Here is a 15124-nt window from a genome sequence, read left to right on the forward strand (position 1 = left end):
TTTCTGCCTTACTCTCGCTCTCATTCACTCACTCAAGACTGACTAACTTTTTCTTTTATTATCAGAACATCTCTGAAACCTGGATTATAGCTTCTGTAACAGTAATAAGGAGAAACGTGCCACTGACACTAAACAGAGCAAAACATAGGTATCTAAGAACTTCATACAGCAAGAACTTTCCATTTCTGCTCAGTTGGTACCATCTCCAGTTCATCACACCACTTCATTCATCTCTTTCCTGTTTCTGCACGACCACACTGTTTCTACACGGTGCTTCAGCACAATCCCCTGTCCCTCCAAAAGCAAGATTCATCTTCCACATCTTCCACTTACCTGAAATGTGCTTGAAGAATTCATCCCACAGCATGCAAAGAAGATTTAATTTAACCGCTAAACGTAAAAGCATCGCTAATACATTCTCACCAAACAGAAAAGTTAACGTAAAACAGAACCTTTGCAAAAAAAAAAGTAAAAGTATAAGTCCTAAAAAAGAGCCACCCAACAACGGCCTGCTGCTATTTCCCCAAGCCCAGCCACTGTTTACACATCATACCATTCACGCTCCAGTCCATACAGGCCATCATGGAAACTGAGCTGCAAACACAGTTTGCTTTGGAGTCATCATGGATACCATGAAGGTCTCAGCCAATCAGAACAGGGCTAATGTACAGCTCTGGAAAAAAATAAGAGACCACTTAAAAAAAAAAACTTCTGGAATATAATCAAGAGGAAGATGGATGATCACAAGCCATCAAACCAAGCTGAACTGCTTGAATTTTTGCACCAGGAGTGGCCTAAAGTTATCCAAAGCAGAGTGTAAGACTGGTGGAGGAGAACATGCCAAGATGCATGAAAACTGTGATTAAAAACCAGGGTTATTCCATCAAAAATTGATTTCTAAACTCTTAAAACTTTATGAATATGAAGTTGTTTTCTTTGCATTATTCAAGGTCTGAAAGCTCTGCATCTTTTTTGTTATTTCAGACATTTCTCATTTTCTGCAAATAAATGCTCTATATGTATCACACATTTTTATTCCAGATTTATATTGCTTTATATATATATATATATATATATATATATATATATCCCCTTAAACATATAAGTTTATACTAGTATTATAATTGACACCACTAATATAAATATGATTGCATTTTACATTTCTTACATTCATTCTTTTTTTTGGTGGTGTCAATCGATTAAAAAATTTAATCCGATTAATCACAACAAAATTCTGTGATTAACTGCGTTTTATCACATTTGTTTTTCTTCAGACGCAAATGTTTATAGTGGATATTTAAATGTGAATAAAAGAATGAATGTAAGAAATGTAAAATGCAATTATATGTAATTTATATTAGTGGTGTCAATTAAAATTATAGTATATACATGTTAGAGGGGAGATAAAATCAACGTAGGGTGCTGGAATAAAGAATGCATGATAAATTGGATTGTGTATGCCTCAGGTTGGTTGTGAGGATTTCTGAATTCAAATTTGATGAGAATAAAAAATCTACGCTCAGAGGGAGCACAATTGGCCCTGCTCCTTCCGGGTGGGTAGATGGAGCTTTCTCCCCACATCACTCCTAGGGTGATGTCCGCCACACGGGGCGTCTGTGAGCTGATGTATCTGAACCGAGTCGCTGCGCTTTCCTCCAAGCGTGCATGTATCAGAGGAAGCATGTGTTAGTCTTCACCCTCCTGGTGTGTTAAGGCATTACTAGTGATAGGGGATGTCCTAATGAGTGGGTTGGGTAATTGGCCGTGTAAACTGGGGAGAAAATGGGAGAGTTAAATAAAATTATAAAAAACAAATAGTAACCCATTTCTGATTCCAAATTAACAGCGTGCGTTAACACTTTAACGTTGAGATTATTTATTTAATTATTTTATTTACACTTAAATATTTACTATAAAAACTTGCATTTTACGAAGAACAAGTGTGATTAATCGCAGTTAATCACAGAATATTGTTGTGATTAATCGGATTACATTTTAATCGATTGACACCACTAGTTGCCACACATATTAACCAACAGTATCATGCTTCACATCCCTCCAACTATGTCTATGTCTGTAATATGATTTCATAATTTTCTTCAAAGTATTATTTGGTCATTCAGCGTATTACTGTAATCTGGTTTCTTTTTGTTGTACCATAGAGACAATGCTGGATCTCTGTCTCAGCCTCATGCTGGTCTGCTCCTGGCACTGACCTGCTTGATTCTAACATTCAGAGACAACAGCAACAGACTCCAGATGCAGGAGCCACTTCTAGAATCACCTCTAGGCCTTTCTGTTATCTCTCTGGGGTATGATGTAATGATGCAGCCACACAGCTGGACAAGACAAGACTGAGCAGCTAAAGTCATGCAGTTGGAGGACCAGAGTTTTCCCTGCAGCTGCTGCTGTACTATCTGAATTTACATACATGCTGATCTCAACTGTTGCATAGTACAAATGTATTACATAGTAATTTAAATTTAACACACAAATAATCAACATGTTTTCATTGTCCAAACTTACAAACATTGTAACATAAAGTTTAGTGTAAAGAACGCACAGAATATTTGGCCAGAAAAAAAATACTTGTCAAACAACTGAACTGAACAAATATACTTTTGTGAATTCATCAGGCGAAATGACAAACGGCAGGTTTAAGTTCATTTTTATACTCTATACTCTATGCAAGAATTGTATTAATTCAAGTGTACAGCATCAACTATCATCCCTTGTATGAGTTTAAAGCCTCAGAAAAAAATGATGAGCTATGCAGGGCTAGCAGAGCTAATTCAGCATTTAGCATCTGTTTGCTTACTAAAACATTTGATTTCATTAACTTGGCTTGAGTAGCACTGCTGAGGTATATTTATGACTAAAATAGCATTGCTTAAATAAAATCATAGTTAGAATAGCAATAGTGATGTACATTTAGAACTAAAACTGCACAAATATACTTTTGTGAATTCACCAGGCGAAATGACAAACGCCAGGTTTAAGTTATTTTTTACACTTTTTACTCTATGCAAGAATTGCATTAATTCAAGTGTACAGCATCAATTATCATTCCTTGTATGAGTTTAAAGCCTCAGAAAAAAAGGAGGAGCTATGCAGGGCTAGCAGAGCCAATTCAGTATTAGCTCATAGTTTGTTTACTAAAACATTTGATTTCATTCACTTGGCTTGAGGAGCACTGCTGAGGTAGATTCATGGTTACAATAGCAATAGTGATGTAGATTTAGGACTGAAACTGCCCTTTTTAAACGATAAATGTATGACTAGCTGGAATAAATGCTGTAATTAGAATAGCAATGCTAAGGTAAATACATTGTGCTTTGTTGGTTTGTCTGCTGGGGTGTTGAAATATTCAGGGTTCAATACATATTTTAAAATTTTTGTTTTGCAATATTTTTTTCTTTTTTTCTTTAAAATGCAAGAAAATTACACTTAAGACTACAAAATATATTGAATGGTGGAACGAAGTGTAAAGTCATTAGGACAAAAAAATAGACACCCCACAAAAACAAGAAGTCTTCTGTAACTTATTACCTGATAATATCTGATCTGAACATTTAGTTATTAGAAACACATGGAAAATGTTAGGATACAACAATGTTTTTTTTTACTACTTAAAACATCCACAATTAGAATCAGGTGCAGAACATCAGCTGCAGATAATCAGAACATGGTTAGGGAGGATAGTGGAGGAGCCTGTCTTAGTTAAACCTCCGACATTTAGTTTGGCTCGTTTCATTGTCTGGGAAATAAATTACAAGTGGAAAACAACTCCAAACATGGCCAGGTTGACCAATCTAGCAGATTTAGCTCAAGAGCAGACCACAGAAAAGAAGTCTCCAACAATCCTAAAATGCCTTCAAGACAACATACACAATATGTTCAAACTAGGGATGTACAATATGGACAAATGGTATGATGTGCGACAAAGCTGTTGCACACCCTGATATCAGTGTAAAACATTAAATTAAGATTTTAAATTAGTTTAAGCTTCACCTCAAATGTTTTTCAGCATTTGGCTTCGCTGCACTAATTTTCCCAGGTTAAGAAGTAGTACCACACTCTACCTTGCTTTGCAACATTCTACCTCGATCTGCCTCATTGTACCACACTCTTATCTCACTCTGCCTCACTTTGCATTACTCTACTTGGCCTTACTCTACCTCACTCTGCCACACTCTACTTTGCTCTGCCTCATTTTACCTCACTATTTCACACTCTGACTTGCTCTTCCACACTCTACTTCACTCATTTTACCTCGCTTTGCCTCATTCTATCTCACTGTGCCAAACTACCTCACTGCTTTTACCACACTCTACCTCGCTCTGCCTCACTTTACTTTGCTCTGCATCCTTCTACCTTGTTTTTCCATCTCAGTCTTCCACACTCTATCTCCTTTTGCCTCACTCTGCATCATGCTACCTTGCTGTGCCACACTCTACCTCACTCTGCCACACTCTAATTCACTCTGCCACACTCCTTTACCTCGCTACATTTGCTACAATTCGCTACATTTTACGTTATCTTTCTCTTCCACACTCTACTTTGCTTAGCCTCACTCTTACTCACTCAATTTACCTCACTCTTACACACTCTACCTTTCTTTGTCTCACTCTACCACGCTCTGCCTCACTCCACATCCAGCCTAGTATTGTCACATGAGAACAGTCTGCAGCGTGAAGAGCTCCCCCTGTTACTGCAATTTGAGTTTGCTGTTGATCACAATGGCACTGTAAATAATAACACGTTTAATGTGTTTGTGAAACTTGTTTGTAGGAATAATGATAAACATGATGTGAACATCCCTTCAGATTACTCTACAGTCTTTGCTGAGAAGTGATGGTTAGATTGTAAGATGATTAAAGAGCACCCGGCATTGAGCTGGGGAACTGTGAGTAGAACTGGGTTCTACTGGAATGATGGAGCTCCATCCACTACTTTTGGGTTGAGTTTTTGTTGAGTTTTTGTTGCTGAACGCAAATCAAAACTAGTAGATTCAAGATTCGATAACCCTTCCCTGGACTGTAGAGACCATAGACTGTATATAGCTGGATAGAGCATCGTCTCTCAAAAGTGAAGCCACCACAGGTCGGGCGCCCCCTGCTGTTTGGTTTCTGAAAGCTGTGTAAACCCACCCATCCCCATAGGTTTCAATGGCAAAACAGAAAACTTTCAATCACGTTTTTTTCAAATAAACTATAATTCTACCTTCTTTATTTAAATGCAACAGCTAGTATAACCTCTGCTTATATTGTCAATTCTTTATATTCCCACAGAATTCGATTTTAAAAATCGAATTATTCAGCTTTATTCAAAAAAGGTGTGCTTATTGTAAAAGGGCTGGTTATGGGCGGGACCAATAACAGACCATCAGCTCCGCTCCACTCCGCTCTGCAGCCTGTGACCTCGAGGCAGCCCTCAGGGGCGGGGTTATTTAAATGAGTAGACTGCTCTCCACAGTGTTTCTCCCTCCTCTGGTCTCTACTGCGCAGACTCGGGTATCAGGATCGCCAACATGGGGGAAGATTTTGGCTTCATTTTCATTGAATGAATGGGAACGGCGACACGGCGTCCATCTTTTTTTACAGTCTCTGGTAGAGACAGTTTCTGTATGCCAACTCATTTTAATGAACAGTGAATACATTAAAAGCATTTATATTTCCTAGAAGGCTTACTGTAAATCCAGTGTACTCGAGTGATGGAGAGCCATTGTGACAAACCTTTTGCCCTCACTGTCCAATTACTTATGGCCACCAGAGCTATTGGGATGACAATGTGTTTGTTTGTGTGTTTGTTTGGTAAAGAGAAATAGAGGGAGGAAATGAAAGTACATAATCCGTTTCTGAAACTTGTGGGCCACAAGTGTGTGCACGCACACACACACACACACACACACACGGATACACACACACATACACACACACCTGTATTGCTGGTGAAGGTGATGGCTATCTTTACAGACACTGATGGCTTTAAAGAGCCATTAAGCTCATGTTACAGAGGCTGAGTCGCCTGAGGCACCTTCCCGCTCCACAAACCCCACATCCCGCTGAACACACACGCACACACACACACACAAACACAGACAAACACACAAACACACTTACTCATACACACATCCCAGAGGAAAGCAGCTGAATTATGTAACTGGGATGAAAGTAGTGGATGAACAGAGCAGAAAAAAGAGAAATAGACAGACGGGGTTACAGAGTTTATGAGTGTGCTTCTATGTGGTGGTACCAGCTTAAGCCTGCGCTTGTGTGTATATATGTGTGTGTGTGTGTGCGTGTGTATGTGTGTGTGCGCGTGTGTGTGTGTGTATATGTGTGTTGTGGGGGCGGGGTTAATCTTATTTGCTTAAGCTGAACTCATCCCTACCATCCCTTCATGCCGTGCTCTGACCTCTGCCTTCACACTACGCCCACTAAACCACCCCAACATCCTGCAGAAACACAGAGTTTGTGACTAAACCCGAGTTCATGCTCAATAGTTTCAGTTGAACAGTGGTTTAGCTGCATCGGAAATCGAATGTAGAGTCAACTTTAACTGATACACTTTAGTTTTTTTAGTTAACTCAAACTTCCTCAGCTAAAAATTATCACGTTATGTCACATTTCCTCACTTTGCGTCTCACGTTGTCATACAATACGTATTAAGTTTAGAATAAAAAACTTCAGGAAAGGAGCTGAAGGTGTGTAAGATGTTTACTCTGTAGCTCGTCCAGTTTAACTTGTTTACTAATTAGTTTAGCCCCCATCGCATGGAGGGTTTTGCTGTGTATAGGATTTAAAATTATGAGAATTATGATCTTTTGACAGGCAGGCAGTTAGACAGTTGTGCCACCCCTATGTACATATCTGTGTCCAAAAAAGCATAAGCGCTGCCATGCGAATTTACAAATGAAATTAAGCGGAGCAGACAACAAAACATGATCCATCTAGGGTTTATACTGTCTGCAATAAAATAAAAGTCAAAGTAAATGTTAAAAACACTGATTAAACTAGCATTTTTTTTTCCGTCCCAACATTTTCTTCCCAACGATTTGGGATTGTAAATGTCAGTGTCAAAACAGTGTCTGGCCATTGCACTGATTTATTTTTTAGGAACAGGTGCACACAGAGAGTGAGAGAGCAGGTGTGCAGCAGAAACCCAGACACATGTAATCATGTTAGCAATAGAAGCAAGGACAAGTTAACTTTCTAACTCCGGGAGCAGCAGGGGTCAATGTATGGTTCACACCACAGTTTATAAGAGTGTAGGTCATAATTTGAAATAAGCTTCAAAACTGAAAATCAATATCTATGTAATATCTATAAAAGTGAAATAAATCAAATAATAAAAGATAAACTTACTTGCATTTAGAGGAGTATGTTAATGGTTTCCATTTAAGTTCATTTTTAAAACACTTTGGACTTAACTGCACTTCCCATAGTCAAATACCAGTCAGCTTAAGCTGTAAACTTGACTAACATTAACTACCATATTTTTTTTATTAAACTATGATAAGGTGCACTTAAAATACTTAAATTTTCCCAAAAATCATCAGTGCATGAATGTATGAATTGTACCAGTCAGGTTGTGATGAGCAGTAAAGCTACTCCACAGATGGACAGCGTTATATAGGAGTTTAGTTCAGTTTAGTTCTCTAGCAGTATTAGCATTACCCGCTAAGCGCTAGCCCTTTGGCCATTAAGAGGTGAGTATTATCGGCCTCTAGTCTGCTTCTAACCCTGACTAGCAGTGCTGGAGAAGCATTAGCAATACCTGCTAAGTGCTAGCCATTAAGAGGTGAGTATTATCGGCCTGTAGTCTGCTTCTAACCCTCTAAGCGTAGCCTGCGCATTTACAGTGTTAAAACAAGCTACGTGGGACAAGCCGCTATCTTATATCGCACTGGATTACTGGAACACTAGGGGTTTCTCATTTTAGTACTGTCGGGTGGCGGTTAGGCAGCATTAGTGATTAGCCACTAATGCTAATGCTAAAGCTCCAGCCTTAGGGGAAATCTGGAAATCTAAGCTTACTGTACATAAACAGAAGCGCTTTACTCACCCAAATAAACAATTGTCAAGAGAGAAATAGATTAATTATAGATTAATATCAAGCGGTGGTTTGACCTAACTGTAAGAATTACAGTTTTGTTTACTTTACTTAGCTTAGCTTTACAGCCCCTCGTCCCCTAGTGGCGAGACCTGCTGAATTAGAAGTGAAACATGGCGAAATCCATGTTTGGGGCCAAAAATGGGGCCTCATAATGCAGTGCACCTTGTGTATAAAATAAATAATATATAGGATGCACCTTATAGTGCAGATACTATGGTAACAAGCATCTAACTAGATGTCAAAAAGTGAATTGACTTCTTCATGTTAAACTATGGAACCTCAATATCTGTTAATATTATTAGCCAAAAAGCAAAGCCTTTGGCTTGGACCCTGGCAACAAAACTACACACCCCAGCAAGATTCATGACCTTGAGCTGTTTATAGTGCTCTCTGTGGTTCTACTCAGCAGCCCGGACTCTTATCCCACGACTACAGATGCTCGATTCACACCTATCTTGTTTGGTCTGGACCTACTGACTTTTTAGTGTAGTCTGAACCAAAATAGCAGGTGTGAAAGGTGCTGTGAACCACAATCCAAAGCGAAGGCTCAAAATCTGGTCCAATCAAATGAGGTGGGATTGATCTGGATTGACTGAACCATGGTGTAGTTTGTTTTTGGTGTTTTACGTATTTCGCTGCGTGAAACATGATGCATGCCCTGACAGGGAGCCAGATAGCATCAGGGAGACAGAACTCCTGGAAAAATACAATTCGCCACCAAACAAGCTCTTCTACAAATCAATCAATGTCAAATACAGAAAAATTATTTATTGAGAAAAGAAAGACGAAAGAAGATAAGCTAAGTTCGTTTTGACGCTTGCTGAGGCTGGAGTAGTATTAGCATTAGCCACTTATACTGGTTAATTTCCCCATTCAGAGGTGAGTATTATCGGCCTGTAGCCTGCTGCTAACCCCGGAGCAGCATTAGCATTAGCTGCTAACCACTCTAGCTTTCTTTATTCAGAGGTGAGTATATCGGACGGTGTTTACCATATTAAAACAAGCTACATTGGATGAATTACTAGCTAATATATCTCCCTATCTTCCTCAGTGTAGCTCTGTCAGGCAGCATAAGCCGCTAAACACTAGCGGTTAGTCGCTAATGTTATGCTCCAGCTTAGTGCTGGAGAAATTTGGGAATCTAAGCTTACAGTAAATAAACGGAAGCGCTTTATTCACCCAAATAGGAGAGAATTTGTGTAGATTAACATCCAGTGCTCGTTTGACTTTAAAAGAAAGTCTTTTTATTATTACAGTTTTGTTTACTTAGCTTTACTTAACTTAGTTAGCTTAACTTACCCCCCCCCCCCACACCCCTTCACCACCACCCAGCAGCAAGACCTGCTGAATTAAAAGTTCCTTACAGTGTCTCTTAAAATTAGCCTTATAATCCAGTACATCTTATGTAGGAAAAAAAACAGAAAATAGACGTTTATTGATAGTGCGCCTTATAATACAGAATAAAAACTATCCCCTAACCCAACACATCATTTCATACTGATGCCAAAGTTACCAGTATCAAATGTTACCTTGTTAATAAACTCAAACGCAGAAATGTAACCCTCTGGCAACCCGAGCACCTCCTGAGCCTTTCAATCAAAACAGCATGAACTCTTTCATCTAATAACTGTTCTACTTACCGAATGAAAGGCAAAAGCAAAATAAATACATGGAAACCATGTTTCAAATCAGTGGCTAGACAGGTAGATGGGCATAGGGGGAAAAACACTGGACAGTCTTGTCTACCTTTTCACTAAGCATCTCTCCAGACATCTACCAAAGAGACACAAATTGAACATTAAATAGCAGAAAGTGGCCATTTGAAAGGAAATAGAGGACAACAAATTGTCTCCAGTGTAGATTTGTTTAAGTGAAGATGAGGCACGTGGTTTAGGTTTATTTACTCAAGTTTTGCATGCTGAGTTTACAATGCAACTGTTTGAAAAGAAGGAAAAACTGAGTGATAAAACTCAGAGTTGTAAAGATCCAACATCAGTATACGGGTTCACTAATGATCTTTTGAATAAATGCCATCAAATCCTCACTGTAATGTTTCAAAAAAGGAGGGCAAACATCTTACACTTTACACTGTGACGAATATGGGTCAGGCCAATTTAAACGGATAAACTAACTGTTTACAGAGAGTTTTTCAAGTAACTCAACTTAAAGTTCAGTCAACAATCATTTCAAAACTAGGGCAGCATGATATTTAAAAAAAAATGACATATATTTTTTATATATATTTCGTTGCTCTATGATATATATATATATATATATATATATATATATATATATATATATATATATATATATATATATATATATATATATATATATATATTGTGCTGGAAAAAAACAGGAATGAACAAAATGTTGCCAGAAATCAGTTTGAAAATTGATTTAACAAAACATTCTTATGAATAATACAAACTATCCATCTATTATTGGAGAAATATAAATGGCATTGGGTGGATGAAAATAAATAATAATAAAATATAAACAGTGCCATTTTTGCTTGTATGAAGAAGAAAATGCTTTAAAAAAAGTAAAATGACATGGCAGAAAATTTTTGCATGTCCAGCAATGAGACAATTGCGGTTTTGTAAATTGCAATGGTGATACTGAAAAAATACATATTGTGTAGTCCTAATAAAAACACATGTTAAGTTTTTTCCTCTTTCTGTTGTGCTATTGGACACAGAAATGCACATGATTTCACAGCTGGAGGTAGGACCATCACCCACCACACCACCCCGACAACAGTCTATTATCACGCTTTTCACCTGTGTAATTTAAAAAGCAACGGTGCTTGTGAATATATCTATGCCGATAGGCTTGATGATCTCAAAATGAGGTGTGTTCAAGTACATTTCTTGCGTATTGATATCTTAGCAACGGAAAACATCGGTGCACCACCGACTGAAAAACAACCTAGGCAGACTTCAACAGTCAGACGTACGTTGCTATCTTGGCAGTGAATAGGAAAAAACAGGCGTATATACATACCCCTGTTTATTACGCACACCTGTACATGAGGCAGTGCACAAACCCATAGCGTGTGCCTGTTGCCAGCTATGAAAACCTTTATTTGCATCAACATTACACAGAATGAACGAACTTAAACAAGCAGGTAAGTTTCCTCTCCTGAGAAGCTCTGAACACGTCCAGGTAGCTGCGCCCCTCAAATAGCAATCCGCCAAAGTCAGAGCTTACTTGGGTTATAAAGAAAATAGCACGTGACACGCTGATTGGTTTAGTTTATTGCACGTTACACCCAAAACACACCCATGATTAATTAGGAAAATTAGCACATGCCTCTTGAGTGTTTCAAACTTCGCAAGGCTTACTTTTCCAGACGTTACGATAGCAAAGGCACACTTGACACACCCTAAAGATCGCTAAAACCGGGCTCCTAAAGTCCACAATAATCGTTGATGACTGAATTTTTTTTACCAGAAGTGCTATGACAACATTATAGCAATGGCCAACTGAATCATCGTCAGATATGGCAGATATGATGATTGGCGGGAAACTGTTGTAACCAAAACCCTGGTCCAGATCCAGCAATCTGCTCCGTAATCGCAAATCCGCCGATTCAGCCGAACGCCTGCAACTAGAGGAGGAAGTTCACAAGTAGGGAACTTCACTGCAGGAAGATAACCACACACATGGCTCCGCCTCTTCCTGTCATGCATTACTACTGTCAATCTGTACGTCTGTGAACCGAGCCACCATTTACACGCACACACACACTCAGACACTCAGTTTCCTAGCAGTGTAACCACTCCTACACATAAAACGCAAAGACGCACACAAACCACCGGTTTCCCGTAACCACACACCCACAGACACACACACACACACAGAGACACACACACACACACACACACAGACACGTGTATCTGTATGACAACACAAAGGTGAAAACCATCCATTTCCAGTTAACTAACCACACACACTCGTTTCCAGTCGATGCTGCGTTGTTGTGGTCAAGGACACTGAGGCCTACTGTGGTCAGACTGATCACTAAATAAAAAAAATAAAAAAATCAGGTCACTGAGTATCACACACGCTCCTCACCTCCCTCAAAGACCCATATGCTGCACTCAACTCACCAAACTGTGATGGGTTTGAGGCCACCTGATTCTAATGTGTTCATACACACACACAGACACACACACCTGAATCACATTAACCCTGTGAGCGCTAAAGGTAAAGGACCTGAAAGAGAACACAGTCTACACAGCACCCTTTTGACTTTCTCTCCAACTGACTATCACTTTCTATTTCACTGCAACACTTCTGCTTTTCCTGCAGTCAGTTTTTCCTCTAAGTGATTCTATATGTGACTTTCGCTTTACACGCACACACGCGCACACACACACACGCACACACACACACACACACACATGTACATAAACTCCCAGCTTACCTCTAGTCTTCAGCCCTTTGTTACCATGCAAGACCAGGAAATGCTGAAGCGAGGCACCACAAAATCTGAGAGTGAACGAAAGAGAAAGACAGAAAGAGAGAAAGTGAGGAAGACAGAGAGAAAAGAAAGAGAGCGAAAAAGAATGAAAGCAGAAATGAGAGTTACAGACAAAGAGCGAGAGAGAATGAGAAAGAGAGACAGAAAGAGATGAAAAGACAAACAAAAAGAAAGAAATATAGAGGGAGAGAATGAGAGAAAGAAAAGAAAAAGAGATGAACAAGGAAAAAGGAAGAGTGAGACAGTCAAAATAAATAAGAGAAAGAGAGAAAGAAAAAATGAAAAAGAGCAGGAACAAAGATAGAACAAAGAATAAGAGAATAAGAAAGAAGTAAAGGAAAGGATGAAATAAAGAAATAGTGAGCCAAAAGAATAAAAAGAGAAAAAGAAATAAGTAAGAAAATAGAGTGAGAGAGCAAATAATGAAAGGAAAAGCAAATAATAAAACATAAAGAAAAAAGATAAGAATGGAGCAAAAGAAAAAGAAAGAAGGAATAATAAAATTAAAAGGGAGACAGTGATAAAAATGGAAAAAGAGATAGACAGAAAAGAGAGAGAGAGCGAGAGAGAGAGAGATTGAAAATACAATTCAGTCAAAAGTACCCACAGAGTGTTTATAAAGCATGAAGACTGAACTATAACCCCCCTCACACACACACAATATATATATATAGACTTTCACTGATCCTGACTTTTCACTGAGATAATATATGACCAACAGAGAAGGTGAAAGAGAAAAGAAGACAGGAGATAGACAGAGAGAGAGAGAGAGAGAGAGAGAGAGAGAGAGAGAGAGAGAAAAAAGAGAGATAGAGAGAGAGAGAGAAAATGGGAGGATATACTGCTGCAGTATTTCTGTTCCCACTCAAGCATGAAACGAAGTACTGCTAAAGCTGCTTTGTAACAGTATCTATTGTATAAAGATCCACACACACACACACACACACACACACACACACACACAGGCAGTAGTAAACTGAATTATGATACTGCATGACCACATGCTTCTCCAATAACAATGTATGACAGTGATTCAGTGTATGATGTTATTGTTTTACAGTAGGTTTTTATAATATCACAGGTATTAATTAATTAATGAATTAAATAATGAAGTAATTGAGAAGCACACAGACATGTACCTCAGGTCTATTCTAATAATAAATCTATTTAAGCAGTGCAAACTCAGAATTACCACAGTCTTTCTGGCAGTCAGACTTTTGGTAAACAAATAAATGCTAATGCTAAGTTAGCTCATCTAAAGTTACTATCCTATCCCTGTAGAGCTCTCTTTTATATATTTTAGAGGGAAAACTGACAGTTTATGGAGAAGTATTGAACTGATACCTAGCATGATCAGTTATGCTAAATGTTTTATTTAATTTAATTTATGTATAAAAAGTATAAAAATGCACTTAAACCAACATTTATACATAAACATATACCAAGAGTATACACAACATATACCATGTAGTGTGTAGTGTGTGACTTAATAGACTACAGAGGTCGTTGTAAATGTTTATGTACGGTATTGATTTTCATTAATATATCCATAAAGTTTTAGGGATATGAAACACACACACACACACACACACACCTTTCTGAAGCCCCCCCCCCCCCCCCCCCCCCCCACAACATCCTAACAACAGAGAGCACATAGTTTTACTGCACCACAGCTCAATTCTGGGGGCTTTATACATCTCTAGCCCATACCTGGCATCCCAGCTAACTTTTGTTTTTTTGAGCTTTTTTTTTTTTTTTTTTTTTTTAAATCTTTGGTAACTGGTAACTGGTAACGTCACGTCAACGTCCCTAGTGTCTCTGTTTTCATTTTTTCAGTTTTGGGAAGATAATTATATTTTTGTTCCAACTGGTTACCAAAACTAAAATTAGCATAGCACAATTATTTAAAGTGACAAACAGAGCGTATAACCTCTTCTCAAGTCTCTCTAAACATTTTACAGCACTGAACATGGCTGAAACAACAAAAAAGATGCAGAGCTTTCAGATCTCACATAATGCAAAGAAAACAAGTTCATATTCATAAAGCTTTAAGAGTTCAGAAATCAATATTTGGTATAATATCCCTGGTTTTTAATCACAGTTTTTATGCATCTTGGCATGTTCTCCACCACCAGTCTTACACATTGCTTTTGGATAACTTTATGCCTTTACACTCCTGGTGCAGAATTCAAGCAGTTCAGCTTGGTTTGATGGCTTGTGATCATGAGGTTTTCAATTTGGTAAAATAATAATAACAATAATAATAATTTTTAAGCAGTCACTATTTTTTTCCAGAGCTGTATGAGGATATTTTGCAGTTTGAGTTTGTGGTTTTGTAAATTGTGTTAAAACCAGCAGTTGGAAAACAATTGAAGGTTTACATAATGTTAGTATTTGTGTTGCTGGGAACATTACTTGAGAAATGTTGTAACATTTCATAACATTGTGATGCAAACCATTACTATGTCACACGTTTTCAGAATGTTACTGTAACATTATTTCTGTAGTGTTACAGAT

The 15124-nt window shown here is 38.2% G+C and overlaps 1 protein-coding gene across 2 annotated transcripts in view; it reads right to left on the bottom strand.

Moving 5' to 3' along the window:
• stat5a (signal transducer and activator of transcription 5a) overlaps positions 1 to 15124 on the bottom strand; it is a 168688-nt gene that overhangs the window by 63494 nt on the left and 90070 nt on the right. The window contains exon 3 of one of the 2 annotated variants that reach the window (XM_049467907.1): positions 12551 to 12615. The exons of the other annotated variant lie outside the window; for it this stretch is intronic. The gene's annotated coding sequence lies outside the window, so the exon portion shown is untranslated. The remainder of the gene's footprint in view (positions 1 to 12550; positions 12616 to 15124) is intronic. 2 annotated transcript variants of the gene reach the window in all.

This window comes from Astyanax mexicanus, chromosome 19, assembly GCF_023375975.1.
Source record: "Astyanax mexicanus isolate ESR-SI-001 chromosome 19, AstMex3_surface, whole genome shotgun sequence".
Lineage (NCBI taxonomy): Eukaryota > Metazoa > Chordata > Actinopteri > Characiformes > Acestrorhamphidae > Astyanax > Astyanax mexicanus.